The sequence below is a fragment of the Mastomys coucha genome, unplaced genomic scaffold, assembly GCF_008632895.1.
Source record: "Mastomys coucha isolate ucsf_1 unplaced genomic scaffold, UCSF_Mcou_1 pScaffold13, whole genome shotgun sequence".
NCBI classification, from domain to species: domain Eukaryota; kingdom Metazoa; phylum Chordata; class Mammalia; order Rodentia; family Muridae; genus Mastomys; species Mastomys coucha.
This window is the reverse complement of record NW_022196895.1, coordinates 75,156,452-75,180,237: the sequence shown is the minus strand read 5'-3', so window position 1 is coordinate 75,180,237 and position 23,786 is coordinate 75,156,452. Positions and strand designations below refer to the sequence as shown.

The 23,786-nt window shown below is 37.1% G+C and overlaps 1 long non-coding RNA gene across 1 annotated transcript in view; it reads left to right on the top strand.

Moving 5' to 3' along the window:
* The window catches only part of LOC116087739, a 48,960-nt gene that overhangs the window by 4,659 nt on the left and 20,515 nt on the right, over positions 1–23,786 (top strand). The window contains exons 2-4 of the long non-coding RNA XR_004117601.1: positions 2,262–2,421; positions 8,703–8,882; positions 12,773–12,946. This is a non-coding gene — a long non-coding RNA (uncharacterized LOC116087739). The remainder of the gene's footprint in view (positions 1–2,261; positions 2,422–8,702; positions 8,883–12,772; positions 12,947–23,786) is intronic.

The following is a 23,786-nucleotide window of genomic DNA, read 5'->3' as shown; positions in this document are numbered from 1 at the left end:
AAAGTTTGCTTCAAAAAAAAAAAAGATCCAGGGATGTTTGTGTAGTGTGTAATTTTAACTGTCAACTAGACAGTCTCCATGAGGAATTGTCTAGTCTAGAATAGGGTGGACAAGTCTGTGGAGGATTCTCTTCTTAGATTTACTGAGGTGAGATGATTCCCCATAATCTGAACAGCGTCATTTCATGACTGAGTTCTGGGCTGAAAAGAGACAGAAAGAGAGATGGAACTAAGGCCCAGCACATATGCAGTTATTCTCTCTTTTCTTAACCAAGGATCTGAGTAGTTTATTTGAGTTTCTTCCACCTGTCTGCAATAATGGTCTATAACCTGGAATTGTGAGCCAAATAAACATTTTTTTTCCTCAGTTGCTTCTGCCATTATATTTCATCACAGCAAAAGGAAATGATTCTCAGATGGTCTAGAAACAGTTCACAAATATCAAGGGCAATGTAGAAGAAAATGAAAAAATCAGGACTAATGAGTCACCAAAGCTGAACAGGGGAAAAGCCACCACTCTCCACGGCTGGTTGTTAGTCTCTTTCCTCCTGTCCCTCCCTGCATTTCTGTCTTTCTCTAAACTCATACGTTCACAGTCTTTTAAGGATAAGCCACCCTAGGACAGTATTACCAGAACTAATGGAAAGTGCAAAGTATATCGAGCATTGTCTTTTGGGGGTCAAACTTCCCTCACTCCAGAGGACACTAATCGGTCTTCTCTGTGCCAAGTTATTTCCTTACTGAAGTTTTTAATCCACTTTAGACATTTTGCTATAAAAACACAGCCATCAACGCCAACACATCTTGTGCGTCTTTGCTGAGAAACTCTCCACAGAATCCTGAAAGGAGTTTGAACATGTATCTAGACTGTGGGTAAAGGGCCAGCAGACCACAGGAGAGACAGCTTTGATGACATTGTTTTTCATTTTACAGAGGACGACTCATGTTTCTCTCCTTAAATATATACTGCAAGCCACAGGAGATGGCAGCTGTCTAATTAAACCTGATAAAGCCTCCTTAAAAATGAGACTCGGGGAAACACATCATTTCAACTGTAGAGCTGCCCAATTTTCCCTGGAACCCATGGGGAGCTGTGTACTGCTGGGGAGGGACAGGAGATGGGACCTGCGGGACAGAAGGCAAAATTACTGGCACCATCACATAGTTGGTGTGAAATAACTGAATACACACAATACATATTTAATGCAAATGAGATAACTTTATAAAACATGCAAAGAATAACCTCATCTACCATTTAAAAAGCCACTGACGAGGCTTTGATAGTGCACCAAATCCCTTCCTAACTTATAAAGATTTAATGGGAACACTTTATTTTCTCCAGCAGTCCTTTGCTGGCAAGGGAATCTGGGAAATTGAAATGGGGACGTGATTGCTCGCTCTAAGGCTGGGGAAGAGCCTGAGCCAAACCCACCTCCTTCTGTTTCCAAAGCCATAGGGAGGTAATTTTCACGTTGGTTTCAGATTAAGTGTTCAATAAACATATTTACACGGACAGAGCATTCTAGTCCACAGAAGACCAAAGAGATCTTGGCCTCACTAATGCTAATAACTTCATTGTTCTTGAAGTTTATCAAGGTTTTATTTTGATCATTTCTAATTCTTCCCCAAACTCCATGAGCGACCTAAACACAACCTGTTGTCCACCCGCTGGTGTTGCCAGAAATGGATGTGAACTCTCTGGAGCTCAGGAATCCTGACATGGTAAGGGAAGAACCTTACCTACTGGTGTGGCTTCTCGAGACTCTAATAAGAAGCAGAGCTGAAGCCCTGGGTTTCTCAAGCCTGCTGAAGGTTAGTTCAGCCACACATCTCTGAAAGCGTACATATCATCTGACCTCTTATATGTCCTTCAGACTCCCTTACCTTCTGGCTAAGCAACAGCAAAATGATTTTATTACAAAATACCTAGTCACAGTCTCAAACTACACCAAAACTAGAGTTATTATGCATTATACCCGGAAGCACTTGTATATTGAATTTAACTTCACTTATTTGGTGTGGTTCTTCTAAGTGTAGCAATTGTTCCTTCCTGCTTGATCTAGATTTCTCCTGCCTATCTGACTCTTCTATAGTTCTTTGTTATAAATTCCAATAATCATAATGTCTAATTATCAACATCTATATCATTCTATCTTGCTTGTTATTTCTTTTTATTTTCTTACCATACCTACAAAACAAAAACTTTTTTTTATAAAAAAAAAAAAACAAATATTCTCTCTTTTATTTTTTTATCACTAACAGAATATTTGAGGTTGTTGTTCTACGAAAAGGAGCTTGGGAAAGTTTTGGAAAGCCAAATCCCAAAGTTGAATGTGGAAATCGTGCCCGCTTCTGTGTTGTTCTCTATGAAGCTCTCGGGATACAAGTTGGTTAGAGTGAGAAGAAATACTGACCCGCAGATGTGAGTAGAGTGTCGCGCTCATGATCTCCAAAAAAGAGAGCAGGCCAGTCTTTTCCAAACCATTTCCACAGAGTTCTAAGACCATATAATTATAACTGGTAATATGCACCAAATGAATTCTGAGATCAAATTAGTTCAGAAAGAGCAAGGTTAAACAAAGTTTAACAGGCTATTTTACTACAAAACTTGGCAGAACATTTAATAGCTGAAATGCATGATGATGTTCAAAAGACAGAAAAGTAGGCACAGTTCCTAAAAGTACCTCAACTTGGAGCACTTCTTGAGGCAGCCTCTTGTGAGGCTGGGAGTACGGTTTGTAACGTGCTGCCCTCGAGTCAGATTTGCCCTCAGAAAGATGGCTGCTGCCCAAAACCTTAAAAAGTTTCCAGCACATTGTCACACTGAGAACAGAGTTGAGACTACCCTGGTTAATGCCACTTCCTATCTTCCAAGCATGACACTACTCTTGATAGTTCCATTAGAAATTCTGCCTTTCAAAACTACAGTGACAAACAGAATCAAGCGCCTATCTAAAGGCAGACTAACAGGCTGCTGGTGTTTTACTAAAGTTCTGGAAGCACAAGAATTATAATAAATCTCATCATACAGGAAAAGAACAACCAGTCACAGAATTCACAAGACAGTAAGACAGATGATTGTGTGTGTGTGTGTGTGTGTGTGTGTGTGTGTATCAAAAGATCACACATGTAATTACAATTCTCTGCAAGCAGAATACTACCAGTTAGAGAGAAATAGAGAGTGACATGGGCCAGTTGTAATTGAAGTCAAATGAAGCTCTGTAAAGGAGACAACATATTAACAGAAATGAGTAGAAAACAGTAAGACGATGAATGCAAAAGACAAGTGGAGAATCCCAGATAGAATGATAATAAATGCCACTACGATGAGTCTTTCAATTATACCAAGTTGGGTTTGAGCTGTCAATATTATTAGTGATTAGCATTAGTTTTTATAACACTGTCCATTCTATACTCCTACTATCCTGGCAGGTAACAACTTCACTTTTACCTGTCACACACATCCCTGAACTATACTTTTCCTGATTAAAGCACTTTCCTTCTCTCTCTTACTCTTTCAGAGTAGAAGGCACTGGGTTGAATATTTGAATATATGATACATGCACAAAAAAGAAACAGAGATAGACATGCAGAGAGAGACAGAGACAGACAGAGGGATAAAGAGAGACAGAGAACTTAGAAAAAACAAAGAATCATTTCTTGAAATTGAAAGAACAGAGAACATTTAAGCCAGCTGTTTGAGTTTGAGAGGTAAAGTGGAAATTTCTAGTTTCTTTGGAGAAATTGTGGTTTAATTGTGTCATGTGATGTTTTTCTGGAAACTGTCTTGGGAGGGGATGTTTTGCTGAAGCAGACCTGTGGTGTTCTTCTAGAAGCTGCCTAGGAAAAGGACATGTGCTATTTTGCTGGAGCAGATGCTTGGGAGGACACATGATGTTTGGGAAGGGTATAAGTATATCCCAAGAGACAGTGGATGATGCCGTGGCATTGGTTCACCTTGCCTTCTTTGCTGATCATCGTTTGTTGTGAGTTTGGAGAGAGAAATGCACCAAAGGACTCCTCGTGGTATTCCAGCAGCTTCTGGCCACTTCCCCAGACTCGGGGTGATTGGCAGAGCCTTGTGGTTTCTACTGGACTAAACTGCCATTGCTGACTCTTGGTGTTTTCAAGTGGATCTAGCTACTGCTGCTGATTTATGTGAACTAAACTGCTGATATCCTGTCAATAAAACCCCAAAGAACTATTTCTAAACAGGTTCACATTCTCATGTGTCCTTTAGTTTCCACTACCTCTGGTAGGTGGTGGGCTAGAAGGGAGGTTAAAATGTATAAGAACCCTTATTTCTTTTAAAAGTCTAAAATTTTTTTATTGATCGAAAATATATTTTATGTATATAATATTTTTTCTGCACTTATAAAATAAAATTTGTATTAGATGTTTTCTTTATTTATATGTCATACAATATCTCCTTTCCCAGGTTCCCCTCCAAAAAAAAAATAAAAAAACAAAAACAAACCCCTGTTCCCTCCCCACTCCCCCTGATCACTAACCCACCCTCTCCTGCTTCCTGGCCCTGGCATTCCCCTACACTGGGGCATAGAACCTTCACAGGGCTGAGGTCCTCTCCTCCCACTGATAACTCACTCGGCCATCTTCTGCTATACATATGCTGCTAGAGCCAATAGTCCCACCATGTGTACTCTTTGGTTGATGGTTTAGTCCCTGGGAGCTCTGAGGGTACTAGGTAGTTCATATTGTTGTTCGTCCTAAGAGGCTGCAAACCCTTCAGCTCCTTGGGTCCTTTCTCTAACTCCTTCATTGGGGACCCTGTGCTCAGCCCAATGGATGGCTGTGAGCCTCCACTTCTATATTAGTTGGGTAGTGTCAGAGCCTCTCCGGAGACAGCTATTGTGATAAAAACTGCATGGTATTGGTAGTGACAGGCAGGTAGATCAATGGAATAGAATTGAAGACCCAGAAATGAACCCACATACCTATGGCCACTGGATCTCTGACAAAGGAGATAAAACCATCCAGTGGAAAAAAGAACCCTTATTAAAATATATTTTGAAAAATCTAAGCCTTCAGGGAGGACAAAAGATGAATCTCATCCTGTGATCATGGGAGCCTCATCTCATTGGAAGCAGATCACAAACCTCACTGTCCCTTGCTATACACAAGGACCTGGGCATATTCTAAACAGAACTCTCACCCCACTGAACATGCTTCACAATCTTTGGCAATAAAATCAAGCTAGACTTCTTTATATGAGTAGGTGCCGTGGAAAACGGCATTCTCAACATGTATGATTCATAGGAGTCTATGAGAAAGAGACTTTGACCAGCAGTCCTTTTTTTGAAACAGAGAACAAAGCTGATCAATTCAGTAATCACCCTTCCTAACTTATCTTCTCTAACAATTATTTAGAATTTGAAAAATCTCCAAAGAATCAAGATATTTTGATTATCATATATGTAGAAATTCTTGAGAGAAATGAGTTGCCTGAGAGATATAGGTCAGTAATTTCATCATCCAAAATATATTTTTCTTATACCCATGAATAAAATTATGTAAAGATCAGTAAGCATTTAAACATTTTTCTAGCTCATTTGATAATCAAGTGGCATTTATTACTATGAACTTAAAAAGTTAATTATATCCTGATGTCTTGCATGAACAATAAAGCTGCAGATCCAACACAATCTACTGAATACTGCTTGATGTGATAAATTTATCTTTTATGATGGGCTTCAGTTTCATTATCCAAAGTTTAAGGTTCATATTAGGTGAGCTGAGAAGCACATCCTGAGACAACACGTCTTATGGATTCTCTTACTAGAAATACCTGCAAAAAGGAAAGTGGAGAAATGGTTTATATACCATGGAAAAAAATCTATGAAGTAAGATTTCTGACAGTGCTGACAAAACCAACAAGAAACTGCAATGCAGTTAATGATGCACCAGAGTTATCTCCTGTTTAGCTGAAGTTGCAAAGCCTTTTCATTCCCATTCCACTCTGCTCACCCTTAGAGAAAGTGCTCATCTGCAGCCAAGTCAATAGCTAAGTTATCTAAACATGACAGAAGTTCTCTAGACAAACGGATTCTTTTGCTAATTTGAGACTAAAACAAGAAATCAAATAACTAAGAGCCCATTGAATGTCACTGGATTAGTTAACAGGAGCCAGGGAGCTGGACAAACAGAAAATAGAATCTCTATGTTCTCTGTTAGAGAGGGGGCCACCTGGTGCAAGCTAGAAGACATAGTGAGAAGTTAAGGTATTTGAATATGTATGCACACTCTTGTCTGTTATAACATTCCTTCAACAAACTGTTATAGTTAGTCTTGTTAGTAATCCTGTGTAGTGAACAAAAAGGGCAATACATTATCTCTAATTTACAAATAAGGAAACTTGGGGCCAGAAGAGAGAAGTGCTTTTCCTGTGGTCATTTAGTATTCTGGAGCTGGAGAAAAAAGAAAAAAAAAGGCTTCCTGACTTACATGTATCATTGCATTGAGAAGTCCTTGCTCCCTTCTTGCTTTTAATTGACTTCAGTCAAGAAGAATTAGGCTTTAGCCAGTTCGGATGGATACAGACTAAATTATTTTTTCTTTTTAAATTTTTATCCATTATTTTTATTTTATTTGAATGTGTGTTCCATCTATTTGTGTGTTTGTATATGTACTGTGTGTGTTAGATCCCCTGGACTATAGTTACAGGCATTCGTGAGCTGCCAGCTGGTGCTGGGAACAGAACCCAGTTCTTCTAGAAGAGCAACCAGTGCTCTTGAGTGCAGAGTCACCTCTACCCTTCCCCATACCAAATTCTGGGTGGAAACAGGATTCCCGCTGCTTCTGCTGTTGTCCACATAATGCATTCGTTCAGCACGTCTTACCTCTACTCAGTTGTGATGAGTCTTTCCATCGCTCAGCTGGATGTTCACCAAAGGATGCTTTAAGAGACTACTAATTATTATCATCACTACAATACTAGAGATTGAGATATCTGGAGTCTTTCATATAACTTGGGGTAAAACATCTATAACTGGTGCTCAATTTCTTACCTCTAAACATTGTATTACACCAGACGAAACTCATAATTTCATGAGCTTGAAACATAGGCATGAATAGGGAAGCTACCTTCTAATGGATTCTCAACTTCTGAGGCCATTGAGTGATACTTTTCAGGCACTATCAATAACAATTTGTATTGCTTTCCCATTTTGAACTGAGAAAAGCTGAATGGTGCTACTGAAGCAGTTCAGAACACTGCTTCTGTGAACTCTACCAATTAGAAACAGATTCAAACATTATAACTTTCTATTGTTGGCACCTTTTCTTCTTCAAATTAAAAAGGGTGTATTAAAGGAAGTTTCCTGAAAACTTATAACCTCCCATTATATACACATTGATCTTGATTTTATTTTGAGGTTTCTGAAACCAGGAGCAAGCAGCCTTAGGGACCAGTATATTTTCTATATAAATTACTGGTGCTGTAACAGAGATAAATAGAGTGATCATGTAATCAACAACTCACTTTGCACAAAGACATATCTAAGTTCCAAATATAGGAAAGATAAATTATGTGTAAGCCTTAATGGAAGAGAGCAACTTTGAAATTATATCCTAGAACTGTATTTCATTTTCAATTATTATCCATGCAATGGTTGTGGGAGAGTAAAGAAAGAAATGACACACGTTATAAAAACTTGCTTGGCCTGTTAAGAATCTGTATAGCCTGCAACACATGGGCAGGAGAGAAACCAATGCAGTTACCCAGAACACTGAATCCCTCAAGGATGGGGACTGCAAACTTTCTCAAGGACTAGGAACAAGAAAGACCCCTACCATCATGGGAGTTGCATCAGAGGAGCCTTCCACTGTATTGTCCACAGGCACAGACTAAATAAAATATAAAATATACTGTTTTCTTTTCATCTCTGACTGCAATCTTACCACTCTCCTAGAAATTCTTGTCCTTCCAGTAACATCAGTAGGACTGCTCAAGCCTGATTTGTTTCACCTTAACTCTTACTTGTCAACACAAACTCCAGTTTCACAGAGGTTTTCTCCTTCCTCTGACTTTTGATTCATTCTCCATAGATGGTCTGTGAAGGTATTTTTCACTAAATAATAATGAATTACAAAATCTTCATGCATTACCTCCATTCCGGACTTTGGTCTGCAGTAGTAATGAAGTAATGCAGGAGTGTGGGTAGTCCTTTGGTCTCTGAAGCATGAGTGTGATGCTCGGACCCAGCAGGGAGGAACTGTACTAGACACTGTTTTCCCAGCCCTGCCAAGTACTGTGTGGCCACCTGAGCACAAAGGTTGTAATTTCCCCCCCTCTCCCATGGTGAAGTTTTTCAGAGATGCCAACATACTTTTCCAATTTAAGCTTTCAGGTCTTGAAGGCATAGAAGTCTTTTAGTGAGCATTGATATTAATCGATTTTAAAGGGATATAATTCAGTCGTTACCTCCGGCCTGGCTAGGCTTATTACCGTTAGATACTCTCTCTGCTTTGAACTATAGGGCTCACTGTTTTTCTTCTATTTCCTGTTTCCCTGGGGATATTTACATTTGAAAGACCATTCCAAAAAATATACCTGGGTTATTTGTTCAAAAACCCCGGCAAAATCAGGGCAATTCAACACTGAGCATTCTATGCCTCTCCTGTCTAACTTTCCGTCAAGACACAAAACTAGAGCTGAGAAATTGAATCTTACATTTACATCTACAGGACATTTCAGGAACATTGAAGACTGGAAGCTACACGTACAAGTAGAATCAGTAATTATAGACAATGAGATTCAGTCTGGAAGAAGAAGACAACACAATATAATTAAAGAGACACTTGAGATTTCATCAGCCCTCAACTAGAGACTGCACCAAATATCTAGTTGTAGGAACAACCACAAATGTAAGTCTGGGCTTCTATCAACATAAATTTTTCAAGATTGGTGTTCCTCAAACTACATGAATTATGTCAGAAGCATTTGGATATCAGATTTTTTTTTAACATTATTTTCACTTTATCTCAGGTGTCTTTAACTGAGAGGCAGGAGGCAGACAAGTTTTAGAGCTGTTGAAAACTCAGTTGTCTCCAATTAGATAATCAAGGAAATGTATTTAATTTCTATGAGCTTCGGACTCCATTTTCATGAGTAGAAGTTCCTTAAGTTATAGAAAACTAATAAACTAATGCTATAAAGCTTAAATAAAATGTACTGCATGATATCGGGCAAGCATATGCATTTAAAAAGTTCTTGACATTACTTGCTAATTGTTCTCGCTTTTGCACTCAATAGTTATTTTCACATCTATAATAGGATTACTGTTGAATTAATAGGAATGACTATCTGGGAAATGGAACTACACTGTGAGCTGAGATGAATCTGAAGATGTCTGAGAAAAGTATACTGTCAGGCATGAATATGAGCTGGTATAAGTTCTATGAATAGGTATAATGAGCCAATGTGAGAAAATATGAAAGAGTATGGCAAGAAAGTATATCCCAGAAAACTAGCAGCCCAAACGTAGAGAGTTCTTGGGCGAGACAGGAGTCTTCTTAGGTTTCTAGAATATAAGTAGTTGGAAATCTTGGCTGAAGCTTTGCCAAAAGTATAGACTAAACAACTGAGAATGACCTACAAAGATTTATGAATTATGCAGATCAGATGGAGGAAAAGACACATGTAGAAAATACTCATAGCAGGTATAATGTCATTTAGATAGCAGCAACATTTTGATGGTGGAGGTGGTGATGATGATCATGCTGATGAGAACAAAACTGATGGTGTGTATCTCATCTCTGCTTATTGGGTTGCACCAAAAAGTCTGTTAAGACATATTTTTACATCTGATTCTAATTAGTAAGAACCAAGGCATACATAGATAAAGCAACTTCTTGCCATATGAAAGTATGAAGACTAGCAAGCCCTATCCTCTGAGAGGTTCTACTAGCAGCTGTGTGAAACAGACGCAGATACTTACAGCCAACGATTTGGACTGAAGTCAGGGACCCAAATGGAAGGGTTAGGAGATGGACTGAAGGAGCTGAAGTGGATGGCAACCCCATAGGAAGAACAACACTCTCAACTAACCCAGACCCCTGGGAGCTCCCAGAGACTGAGCCACAAAACAAAAGGCATACATAGACTGGCTTACATCCCTCAGTACATTTGTAGCAGTACATAGGACTGCCTTGTCTGGCCTTAGTGGAAGAGGATGCACCTAATCCTGTAGAGACTTGATGTCCCAGGAAGGGGGATGCTTGAGGAAGACAAAGAAGAGGGGAAATGGGGTAAAGAACTCTGGGAGGGGTGAACATTTAGAAAGTAAACAAATAAAATAATTAATAAAAAAGAAATTGAAGAGAAAGAATTACATGGGCTAAAACAAAAGAGGACTTGTGCCATTCACTCAACAATGTTGGAGTGGCCTGGCCTGACTGGCACTTCAAATAAATGGTATATCATAGTGAGTGATGAACCTGGGCTATAGAGAGCCTTGAACTCCAAATTTAATATAATGAGCAGTAGAGAATCATTGAAGGAATCGTCAAACTGAAGTGATAAAATAAAGCTCCACTTTAAGACGTTTGATATGACAGAAGATATAGAATGCATTAGGGCTTAAGAAGAGAGCTATAAAGATCTTAAAGGTTATTGAAAATGTGTCAAAGTAACAGCAATATTTCCTAGTTACCCTTGGAACCTTTCAAAGCAGAAAAATGATCTCAAAATTACTTTATTTGTAGGCAGGGCTCCTGAAAGTGCAGAAACTGCACTTCTCCATTTCTAGGTCCATGATATGGCTGGGAGATGATAGTCAGAAGCATGTTGTCAAGTTTCCACCTTTTGTCTGAAACATATATTCTTTTAATCAGTCTCAAGAGTAAGGAGGAAAAATGCTTTCTAGAACTTATGTGTATATAGAAGAATAAAGTAGAATTATGAAAACTAAAAGACCATAGGAAGGACCATAGGACTAAGCACCATGATACTAAGATCAAACTCTCCTGGTAGAGTGGTCCATGGCTCACCAATCATAAGATGCAAAGCTAATGAAGAAGCTCACATAAGCTTACAAATATGCACCTGTCTGACTGTGAAATTCAATGAAATAAATAATAGCTAAGGCTAAATGTCCTGTCATAAACACACGGTGACATGCAGCCATGCAGCAAGACAGACACCACAGACTCCATCTCAGTCCAAATCTCTTCCATTGATTCAACAATCTTGAGGGACAAAAGTAAAAAGCCTAAACTATATGTTACCTTCATGCTGTAATGCCGTTGCTATGCTTCCCCCAGCCATATTGCAAAACAATGTTGTATAACTTTCATGAAAAATAAGGAATTTCCAAATGTTACAACCCGTGATTTTTCTATATGTTTTTCCTTATTGTCATCCCATTTTCTAACTAAATTATTCATGTTATATATAAATGTTAAATGAGTCCTTTTAACCTATTAGGCTCATGAGTTATGGTTTGGGAGAGAACAAATGAAAGGATCTTGATTATGTTGGGCATTGTTGCATAAAGATAGCTAATAGTGGAGAAAGGTATATATGAGATAATATGAGATGATAATAATATGAGATTATACCCAGAAATATCACATATAAATGTATGTCAGTTAACCATTCTGGTCTCAGTTTCCTTTTCTGTATCAGAAGAGTTTAAAAAAAAAACAAAAAGAACTACTGAGTTGTTTTAATATAGAACATCGTATGAACATTTTTAAAAAGTGTGGATAAACTTAGGCTGCAAAGGTCGATGTCACAGCTGGCAATGTCCAACAGGTGGCTTCAGCTCAATTGCTCCCCTCATACAAAAATAGAAAGTACTCAACTGTTCCCAGTTATAATATGCACCGTTCTGGGAAAAAACAAAGTAAATGTGTTACAGGCTTCATGAAGTTACAGGCTTCAGAGGGTAGGAGCTGCCTCCCTCTGTAGATTGAAGCTTGTAGTGTGAGCTCTCATTGTCCAGTAAGCAGCCACGGAAGGAGAGACACGGGAAAAGTATAGCTATTTTCTAGTGTAAAGGGACTAAGCAAAAGAAACCCATGCCAGTGTGCGGGTTTTACCTTTGACACTCACTTAACAGAGGTTTCTTAAGTGTTGTTTTGCCTTCAGTATCAACACCGTACAAGAAAAGTGTCAAACCTATTGGGAAAAGACTCTGATCAGTCCCTAAGAGGAGGTGTTAGCACTTTGATAAAGCTCCAGAAAGTCTTCATAACAGGCTAAAGGAATTGCCCCTGTCACTTTTATCAAAGCTGCAATTGTGTAGAACAGTGTAACTCTGCATGATCTAAAGCACTGGAAGTCACCTGCTAGTCCTTCCGAGAAGGTCTGCATGCCAGAGAACTAGTGAGTTGTTCTAATAGGGATCATTGTGGGAGCTGAAACCTTCTTAAAGAGTGGAGAAACTCTGCAGCTCTGAGGCTGCAAAGGCGGATGTCCCTTCCTCTTTCCCCAGGAGAAGATTTCTTCTTCCACACTGCTGTTCACATAATCCAAACCATCTCATTTGGAAGGTTTTCCCATTTGTTATGGTACATAAATCAATTCCTGATTCTGAAGTACAGTAACATTATCAGAGTCAACTATGAAGGAAAAGGATACACTGAGTATTAAAAGTTAATCTTCTATCTATGGCCATGATGTCATTATTCTAAAATACATTTACAGATTAGTGATAAAAATTCTAAGATTATGTAACTTTGCAGTTAGAAGCAATATGAAGAAATCTGTAACTGTCTAATATGTTTTCTTGACATTTTTTTTTTCTCTTCAGGTGGAGTTGAACTATCTTTCTTAGCAGCTTGGGCCTTTGCTTTGTATTACTTCTTTTTACTTATCCTTATTAATTTTAGAGGTGGGGGAGACGTCACTGGGAACCCATGCTCGGCCCTTTCACACTGGAGACGAGAGCTCTGCCAGGAGTGGTGTAGTGATCTTATCTTTACAGGTAATGCTCTTGTACCACACCCTGCCTTTTCAGTGATAGGCTTTCGTTCCTTACAGTGAGTGGCTAGGCACTTGTATTATATATTTAAATTGACTGTTTGTTTTAATTGGTGAAGTTTTAAAATTTTTTAAAAGAGGTTTTGGGATGAGTTCTTATTGGGGATTATAACTACCAGTTTATGCCAAAATTTGTCAGTCAGACACAGCATCTGAATGACAGCTGTGTGTTGACCACATAGTTCATCTCAGCTTATCAAGAGATTTTATTCTACTCTTCAATGATATTTCAATAATTCTCTACTAAAATATCTAAATATTCAGGTCCTGACTTTTGTACATGGAAACACATAGTTTCAGGTTTAAAGTAACAACTAGTGAAGCCTTTTCTAATTAAATTTTGATGCATTTACACTCATCATGTAATATAAATTTGGCTTTTGTTCCCAGAGTCTAAACGATCCAGGGCATTTTCATTGGAATACTAAAGGTTTTATATATACTAAACTAATTTTAACATAATACACTTTATTATTTTTAAAGGTTTTATTTAACATCTATATATGTATGTAATGTATTGGATCAAGTCTACTTCTAATTCTTTGCCCATCAATTTCTTCTCTGTGCCTCCTGCAATGTTTTCTTCTCAAGTTCATTTGCTCTCTCTCTCTCTCTCTCTCTCTCTCTTTCTCTCTCTCTCTCTCTCTCTCTCTCATCTATTTGGTGCTCTCTCTCTATATGTGCATGAATGTGGGACTATCTGCTGGAGCATGGGCAGCTCCTCAGAGGCCATGATCCTGAAGAAACTCAACTATCCCTCCCTTGGTGGCCATCAGCTGACAATAGGTTCTCAAACAGGAGTGCAACATCAGGAACTCCTCCACCATCAATGGGAATTTTGGCTTAGTTGGTCTTGTGCAAATCTTATGCATAGAGTTTAAGCTGCAGTGAGTATATATGTATAACCATGCCCTTATAGTCAGCAGGTACTGAAGACATCAGTTCCCTCTGGCATTAAAATATTCCCACACCCTCTTTTTTGTGATACCTGAGCTCTGTAGGGGAAGGAGTAAAATTCACTTATCCAATATATTACTGAACACTCCAGTCTCTTATTTCCTGGATATTGACTAATTGTTGGCCTATGTATTAATCACCGTTAATTGTAAATGTGGTTTCTCTGATGGTAATTTTGAAATGTACCAATTAAGCGCATACAGATAATAACTGAAGGAACAGTTTATCACTATGCCCATTTATCAGAATAAAAGTACTAGGTTTTCTTACTGGGCCACTGACATAGCCAGTCATATGTTTGTGGTCTAGTTAACAGTATTAAGGATGGGCGCCATCTTGTAAATCTGGCCTGAAATCCAAGCAAAAAGTATAGTTGGTAACTTCCATACCATTTCTGCCACTGTTGCATCAATTAGCATATCATGTCATGCTGGTTATCATTGTAACTCCCAGAGTTCACAGGTAGGAAAGACTATATGACCTTCCATATGGTACCATGCATACCTCTGACACCATCAGCACTAAAAGAAGCCAGAAGGGATGACAAAAGTTAGTAGCAACTCGATTTCTCAGTGATTTATAGCTTGGACATGACCTTTGTTCCACATTAGGGTATTAACATCATGTTGTAGAGGGTAATCAAGAGCAATAGTGACAGCCTATAATTTGGAGTTATATGACTCCACTGAGCGAACCTCAAAAACCCATACCTGGCACTGGCCTTTGAATTTGATAGCCTATGTTGTCTAGGGAAGATGGCATTATGTCCACTTCCCATGACAGGGTAACTCTATGTAAAGTTACTACATGTACATATATATACATTTATATGCCATTACTAAAAGTCTTTACTGTTATCTAACTCTCCCATACTCCTTTGTTTATCTTCCTTCCACACCTGCCACCCCATTTGATCCTTCTTGTTTCATTATTCATCATTTCACATCCACACTTCCCATTTTCTATCTCCTTTTCCTTGAATGCCCCCTGCCCTTGGCATTTTGCCAGTTTCCTGGTATCTATGGGTACTCCAATTTAAATACACATACTGAAAATTCAAATATAGGATTCACATATGAAATAGAACATATGGCATTTTTCTTCCTGAGTCTGAATAAATTCATTCAGAATGATTTCTGGATCCATCCACTTACTAGCAAATTTCACAATGTAATTTTTCTTTACAGTTGAGTGTTGTCTACCAGCACCAATGTTAAGGAATGGGTTACCTGGAAATATGGAGTTAGAAATAGATAGGAGGAGATGAAAGAGATAAGAGAGATAAGACGAGGTAGGCTAGCCATATTGTACCTTACCCACGTGGGAGGATAAAAATTAGACAACATGAGCTGTGGTCACTCAGTCATCTTGAACCTTTAATCATAATCCTTTGTTCCCCCAACAGGTATAATACCTGGGGCAAAAACCACTCCCCCCAAGTACGTCAGCATCTCAGTCCAATCAGCGACTTCCTTTTTACTCTGTAGAGGTGGAGCTTTCGAATGTAACTGGAACCAGGTTGGAGGCGTGGCAAATAGCAGGAGATGGGCAGAGAGGTGTGGCTATCAGAGGCAGGCTTCAAACCAGGAGGGTTACAATTGAATACTATTCTATTGTGCATATGAACCACATTTTCATTATACATTCATCCATTGACAGAATTCCTTGTTACTTCATTTCCTAGCTATTATGAGTAGAACAGCCATGAACATGGATAAGCAAGTATCTCTGTGTAGAAAATGTAGAATTTTCTTCAGGAATATGCCTAGGAGTAGTATAGCTGGATCTTAGGGTAGATCTAGTTGTAGCTTTCTTAGGAAACTCCACACTAATTCCTATAGTACCTGCATGAGTTTGCATTCTCAGCACTAATAAGTGTTCCCTTCTCCCCATGTCTTAGTCTATCTATATTCTCTTGCTGTGAAAAGACACCAAAGCAAGTCTTATAAAGCATTTAACTGTGATTTATCATCATGGTGGGGGGCAGACAGACATGGCCCTGCAGTAGCAGCTTTACATCCTGATTCACAGACAGAAAGCCACACTGGGCCTGGTGTGAGCTTTAGAAACATCAAAGCTCAATCCCAGTGTCACCCCACTTTCAACAAGGCCATATCACCTAATCCTTCTCAAAAAGAATTCCAAATGGAGACTAAGCACCTAAACATCTGACCCTAGAGGATCCATTTTCATTCAGACCAACACACTCCATATACACATCAGAATTTGTTTCCTTCTTTAACTCTTAGCCATTCTTACTATAGTAAGATGAAATAAAAATAGCTTTAATTTACATTGTATTCTCTTGATGGGTAAAGATTTTGAGCATTTGAAAACATCTTGGCCATTATATTTTTCTCTTTTGGAAACTCTGTTTTTATCCATGCATGAATTTTAATTGGATTTTGTTGGTTTATTTTGTTTTGCTTTGTTTTTGTTTGTTTGTTTGTACTAAAGTTTGAGTTTTGGATATGTTGTAAAGTTTTGATCTTGGACATCCATGGACACCAAAGCTTGCCAAGTTTGTAGTGGGTAAAGATATTCTCTGATTTCTAGTATGTCCCTTACTCAAATTATAATATCCTTTGCTGTTTAGAAGGTTTTTCATTTAAAGAAGTCTCATTTTTTAATTGTCGGTTTTGATATTGTGTGATACCAGAGTTCTGTTCAGAAAGACCCTTTCTATGCCTATAAATTGATATATAATCCCAGGTTCCTTCTATAACAGGTTCAGACCAATAGGCCATTTTGATCCATTTTGAGTTCAGTTTTGTGCTGGATGACAAATGAGAATTTGTTTTATTTTTCTGCATGTAGTTATGTTATTTGTCCTGCTCCATTGCTAAGTGACGCTGGTCTTTTCACCTTTGATGCCCACTTGTTGTTGTTTTTGTCTCATTGTAAAAAGAATTAAAAATATGGTGGTCGTAATTGCATGAACTTATATGTGAAAACTCGATTGCATTTCATTGGTCAAAGTATCTGTTTTTATGGCAGTAAAATAATGTTTATAATGATATGATTTTAATATAACTTCAAATCAGGAATGGTGATACCACCAGCAGTGATTTTATTGTTTAGGATTGTTTTGGCAGTTCTTGGTGTTCTGTGTTTCCATATAAATTTTAAGATTATTTTTTTCAATTTTGATGAAGAATTATATTGGGATTTTAAGATTATTTTTTCAATTTTGATGACAAATTATATTGGGATTTTAATGGCAATTTTACTGAGTTTGTAGATTGCTCTTGGTAGGATGGGCATCTCCACAATATCAGTTTTAACAATCCATAATCATGGGAGGAAGGCCTGTCTTTTAGTATTTTATCCTTTAGTGTTTTTAAGGTCGGATTGTACAAATCTTTATCCATTTCTTCAGATTGTTTCCCAAGATTTTAGTTTTGTTTTTTAGGTTATTGTGAATAGAGCTGTTTCCTTGGCCTTGCTTTTGGTGAGAGTGTCATCGTTATATAAGAAGGCTGTTGAACTTACGTGTTAGATATGTACTCCTGTTTCTTAATAAATGTGTTTGTCAGACTTACGAGATTTGTGGTGGGATCTTTAGGGTTCTTTACATAGAGTGTCATATTACCCGAAAGTAAGGATATCTTGCCTCCTTTCTTCTTTGCTTGTATTCCCCCTTTCCTCCCCATTTTGTCTTAGTGTTTTAGCCAATACTTCAGGCATGATGTTGAACAAGAATGGCTAGACTGGATATCCTTGTCTTGTTCCTGGTTTTTGTGAAACTACTTTTAGTTTTTCTTTATTTAGCATGATTTTTTTTGTGTGTATCTTATATTCTCCAGAACTTTTGTCATGAAGGGATGTTGGATTTTATCAAGGGCCTTTTTAAAAAAACATTTAAGGAAATGACCATGTGGTTTCTGTCATTGAGTCCATTTAAGTGACAGATTACATTTATTCATTTACATACATTAAATCTTCCCAGTGTCTCTGTAATGAAGAATACTTGATTATGGTGGGTGAACTGTTAGATATGTTTTTGAATCTACCTTACAAGTACTATATTGAGAAAATTATGGGGCAGTCATTCTTGGGTAGCTCATTTTCTAAATATTAACTAAATATAATATCTCTTAAATGTCTTTCTCCAGCTTGGACTTGTCCTCTTAGTTCCAGAATCAGATATCCGTTGCATCCTTATTCTGCCTGGTTGAGTATTGTGTGCAGTATCTTGATGCCTTAGTTATGTTGCAGTTACTGCCTAACTAATGGGGTATGATGTCACCACTATGGTTGTCACTTGCTACAGTTGCTGCCTAACTAATGAAATATGATGTCACCATTATGGTTGTCATGGCCTTAGTTCTGATGCAGTTGCTGTCTCCCTAATGGTATTTGATAGGACTCAGTTGCAAACCAGAGGCCAAACTTAGGAAACTTTGTGATGATCAAATGGCAAATATAATGATAGCTTAAGGAAAGCTGAGAAACAAATGTTCTTTAAAAATGAGAAATTTGTTATATTATTAATAAAAAGTATTAATTCAATAGAAAATGAATGATAGAAAAGATAATGGACATTGATCATGGTAACATAAGTAGCTCTCAAAGAATCTAGTGGATGTTTCACAAATAATCCTATTAAAATTACATAAAGGGCCACTTAATGTCTCTATAGATGGTCCTAATAGAATTTAGAAAATGAAGCAATTCATATTCACACAATTCATTAACATCCACTGAAGGGCAGTTAAAAAAACTGAGTGTCTTTGGCTTGGAGAAAAATAAATGTATGCTGTTTTCAATAATGCTCAGAAACCAAAAATTTAATAAAATTAACTCAGCTGTGAAGTTTAATAAATTGAAGAATTATAAACAAAGGTGACCCATGAGCAGACATGTAGTGCTAAGAGCTTATGAGAAAAAACAACTTAGTACTTACAAGGGTGCCTCAGTACAATCATTAGTGACACTTTTGAAAACAATGAAGATGAAATGGTCATAGTAAAAGATTATCAAAGTGAAAAAGAAAGCTATGCAACTCTAAGTCCAAAAGTCCTCTACATAGTGAAACTACCTTCAAATATGAAAGGTAGACTGTCTTATAGTAAAATATGGAAAGAAATTCCACAGGCAAAAGGCAAATAACTTCAAATCATAATTCAAAGAACAGAGTGTGTTTATAAAAAGTACTATGTAATTATAAAATATTTATTACTTATACATGTATATGTGTGTACATATGTATATATATGTATGTATAATGTATATATGAGCATATATAATCATGTATAGAATCTGTAACACACAGAATTACAATATATGTCAATTTCAGAAAATGTGTTGACTGGAAGCAAATATCTTTTCTGGTAAGGAAATGATTTCAAGTTTTATCCATAAGTACAGATTAAAAAAAAATCAAGGATCGAAGGGAAAGCTCATATTAAAAGAAACCATTAGAGTAAACCACTTTCTTCTTTTAATTTTCTTAACTCTCAAAAATTACACATATCGGTATTTTAACAATTTACCTTTGAACATAAAGGATGTTTGTATATCAATATATAATATTATAAAAAATGGAGAATATGAGTAGAGCTATAGAGGAATGATGTACTAATAAGATTAAGTTAGTGCAAATTCAAAGTTTTTTTTCCTGTAAGTTGAGTTGTGTCTTATGAGTCCTGAGCAGATACTGATATAAACCTGAGAAGCGATTACCAAGAGTACCAAAAGGTAGCATTAAAAATATCAATCAACCAGACCCTCCCAGCCCCAAGAACTCCCGAGCACTAAACCACCAACAAAAGAGTACACATGGAGTGACCAATGGTTCCAGCCGTGTATATAGCAGAGGTTCTTGTCAGATATCAATGGGAAGAGAGGTCCTTGGTCCTGTAAAGTTTCGATGGCCCAGTGTAGGGGTATGCCAGAATGGTGAGGTGGGAGTGGGTGGGGAAACACTCTCATAGAAGCAGAAGGAGGGGATGGGATAGGGGGTTTTCAGAGGGGAATCCAGGAAAAGGGATAACATTTGAAATGTAAATAAAGAAAATATCTAATAAAAAATTTTCAAAAAATAATGTTTGCTAACCCCAAAAGAAGGTATTGAGGAATCGATGAGGGAGCAAAGAAACAAAACAAATATGATGCAAAGAAATAAAACATAAAGCGCAAGCTCAACTATAGTAATAAATAGTATTAGATGTCAGTAAGGTTTTAAACCCCAACAAAAGGCAGAAAATTGCCAGATCGGTTTAAAGAAAAAAAGGAAGGTGAATTGGACTTGAGTTGAGTGTGTATTGTTTACAGAATACATTTAGATCCAAGAGAAACATAGATTAGATTAAATAGTAAGAAAAAAGTCACAGGTTAGAGATGTAGCAGCTGCAGGAAAGGCTGAGCAACCTTTCAAACAGCAAAGAAAATATAGTTAGAAAAATATCCTCAAGATAAAAATGTGTTCCTATTGGCTATTGGAGCTATAGAAAATATGCTAGTATGTACATTGGTATTTATATCCTTAGTGACAGTATAAAAATTTATAGAAGTGAAGGTGAAAATTCTGAATAATAGGTTGAGATGATGGCACTTCACATTTAATATTGGCAGAAGCAAATAAGACACTTCACTGGGCAACACAGGAGAAGCACAAGAACACAGTTATCTAGAATGTTCTCTTTCCATCACAGATGCACATTCCCTTCATGGCCCTCCAGACAGTCTGCCGAATAGGATACATGCTACCCAGAGCTCAATCCACAGCACTTTATATAGAAACAGGAACAGAATGAAATTAGAAGTACATATTATAGGAAACCTCAGATGTGCAAAATAACTCATTTGTAAATTTTCAGGAAGAAGGGAGTTCAGAAAAGGAGCCAAGAGGGAAATTTGGAAATATTTTAAATGTATTAAAACAAAGCCACGACACATCAGACCTCATAACACATGTGACAATAGAAAGAGGTTCTTGTTGTGAGCTCCTGTGTTTAGAAAAGAAGACCAGAACCTCATCACCTTACTTTCTGTTATAAGATGACAGAGAAAGAAAAGCAAGGTAGATTTAATATGAGAAGATTAAAGGGAATAAAAAGATCAAGGTATACTCCAGTGATACATAATATATGGTAATAAAAGCACACACCACCAAAACTAAATGGCACTGCTTTAATATACCAACCTCTATTTCCACTCCCTGTTTAAATGGATGAAAAACAAAACTCATTAGTCCTAATTATTCTGACACGTTTATGTATCATGTGTCTATGAATGTAGTTGTGCATGTGGATTCTTGGATATTTGATTACACTCTAAAACCTGAGATTGTGTTATTTATTGCAAAAAGCTGTTTTTAGTTGTAGGGTGGTTTGGCCATAACACACACCTTTAATCAAAGAGCTTTCTGCTTGAATATTGTAAAAAAGAATTAAATAAAATCAACCATATGTCAAAATGCAGGAGAAAACAACCAGTGAAAGAAAATGAGTATAGGATTATTAAGAAAAAGAAACATACAGAATAAGAGAGAGTCAGGAAGATGAATACAGAGATACCCAGGAAATAGGAGAGAGGCATGTTGTGTTTGAAAGAGGTTGTTTGAGATGCTGTGAGAGAGAGGCAGTGCTAGTAGGATATCAGCTAAGGAAGAAGATCATCTAGGTGCTTTCTCTGCCTCTCTGAGCTAGCAGGCTTTCACCTCGGCATCTGGCTACTGAGTGTTCATTGGTAAAAATCAAACAGCTGAGATTTTGTTAGAGAACATTTTGTGCTCCAATTTGGCTTAACCACCCAAGAGAAATCACACCAGATGCAGACAAACTGGGGTGCCTTCAGATTTGGTAAGACACCAGTTGACCCTCAAGGAGAGAATTAATAATATTAAAAGGAAAAATCTTTCCAACACTTAGGATGGAAAATATCATAAGACAGGGCATTAAGATTCTGTATTATGTTCTATTTTAATGGCTTGAAAATAGACATAGAAATTGAAAAGATAAATGACTTAATTGAGACTGACAAAATACCAATTATAACTACTATCATTCTGGTAATTCATATTTTATCCTTAATAGTCAATGTTTCGGGGTCAAACATGAAAAAATAGTTTGAGATTATATCAGATATGAAAAGTAGATTGACAAGTTACAAATCTTAGAAAGATTGATAGATGGAAATAAGAAAAATACTTAGAGACAGAGAAATTTAGACAAGAACCTACCATGTCATTGCATGAGGAAACTGAAGAGGGGTGGTCCAAGGTTTTTAGAAAAGCAACTATACAAGGCCTACCAGGAGATGATGGGTACTGACAAGGTTATGAAGAAGTTAAGTGGAATCTGAAAGACATGTTAGATTTGAGGAGACTTAAGGAAATAGTTGTTTTATATGGTACACATTCGCCCTACATTAGGTACTAAATTCATGGGTAACTCATAACAGAATTATCCCTTGAGACTGGAAAGATTTGACAACAGCAATTTTTAAAAGGTAGTCCTCAGTTCCTATGCCAAACATGATGGAAAATTTGAGTTAGGGCCATAGAAGAACAAATTAGGGCTAGAGATTAATATTTCAGAAGATCAGTTGCTAGGTGAAAGCTAATATGTTGAATTACAAAGGCAGCTTGAATTTGATGATCATACTTGGCACATACCTTGGTAGTTTAGGAGAATTAAATACTTGGGACAAGGTTGAAGAATCAGGAAAGAAGTCTGCATAATTTACAAAAATCATACAAAGTCCAAAAGGAGTCTTCACTGCTTTTTGCAAAGATTGATTTTAGGTGTAAATAGAATAGAATCAAATGCAGAACTCAGAGCAATATTAATCAAATCTTTAGTTTTGAAAATGCTAATTCAGAATGGAAAGGGGTGATTAGGCATTTAAAGGTCAGTATCAATAGATGAATAATCTATGACTGTTCTTGATAATACCTTTTAATATTTTTCTCAGAAATATTATTTTTTGAGATTGGATGAATGTTAATCTGTGTTTTCCATGGCTGCAATGAATCATCTCCCCATAAATTCACAGCTCTATTAGCCACATATGGCCTTAATTTTCATATTTTTCCTTCTGGCTCTATACATGTGGCCCATCTTGAGCTTTGTTTCACTTGAGATAAAGTTTCAGACCCTAGAAGCTAACTATTTACCTCCTGAAGAGGCCAATATGAATGCTAAGATTTTGGTGAAATTACTGTTGTACCTACCTTTCTACTAAACTTTCATGGTTTTTCAAAGGCATCAACTGCCATACCTGACAGGGTAACTGACAAACAAGACCTTTGACATCAGAAAATTGCAGGTATCAGGACAGTTTGTATATGAGCAACTGAATGCTCAACATATCAAAGAATTGATGAATCTTTGGAACTCTTCTATACTTGTCATTAAAAAGAAATCTCGCTGGGCAGTGGTGGCACATGCCTTTAATCCCAGCACTTGGGAGGCAGAGGCAGGCAAATTTCTGAATTCAAGTTCAGCCTGGTCTACAGAGTGAGTTTCAGGACTGCCAGGGCTACACAGAGAAACCCTGTCTCGAAAAACAAAGCAAAACAAAACAAAACAAAAAACAAACAAACAAAAAAACAAACAAAAAACAGTGAATAAGATAATTCAACCATTGTGCTTTTAATGGCCTGGAATTCCCTTGCCTTCTTTTATTTTTTTATTTTAAATTTTTAATTTTTTTTTCTTTTTCCTTGCCTTCTTTTTACCCAAGGAAAGTTCTATTATAGTGATTGATTTAAAAGACTGCTTTTCACTATACTTTTACAAGAACAGGATAGAGAAAAATTTACTTTCACAATGTCAACTTATAGCAATGTTAGATCCACTAAAAGATATCATGGAAAGTTC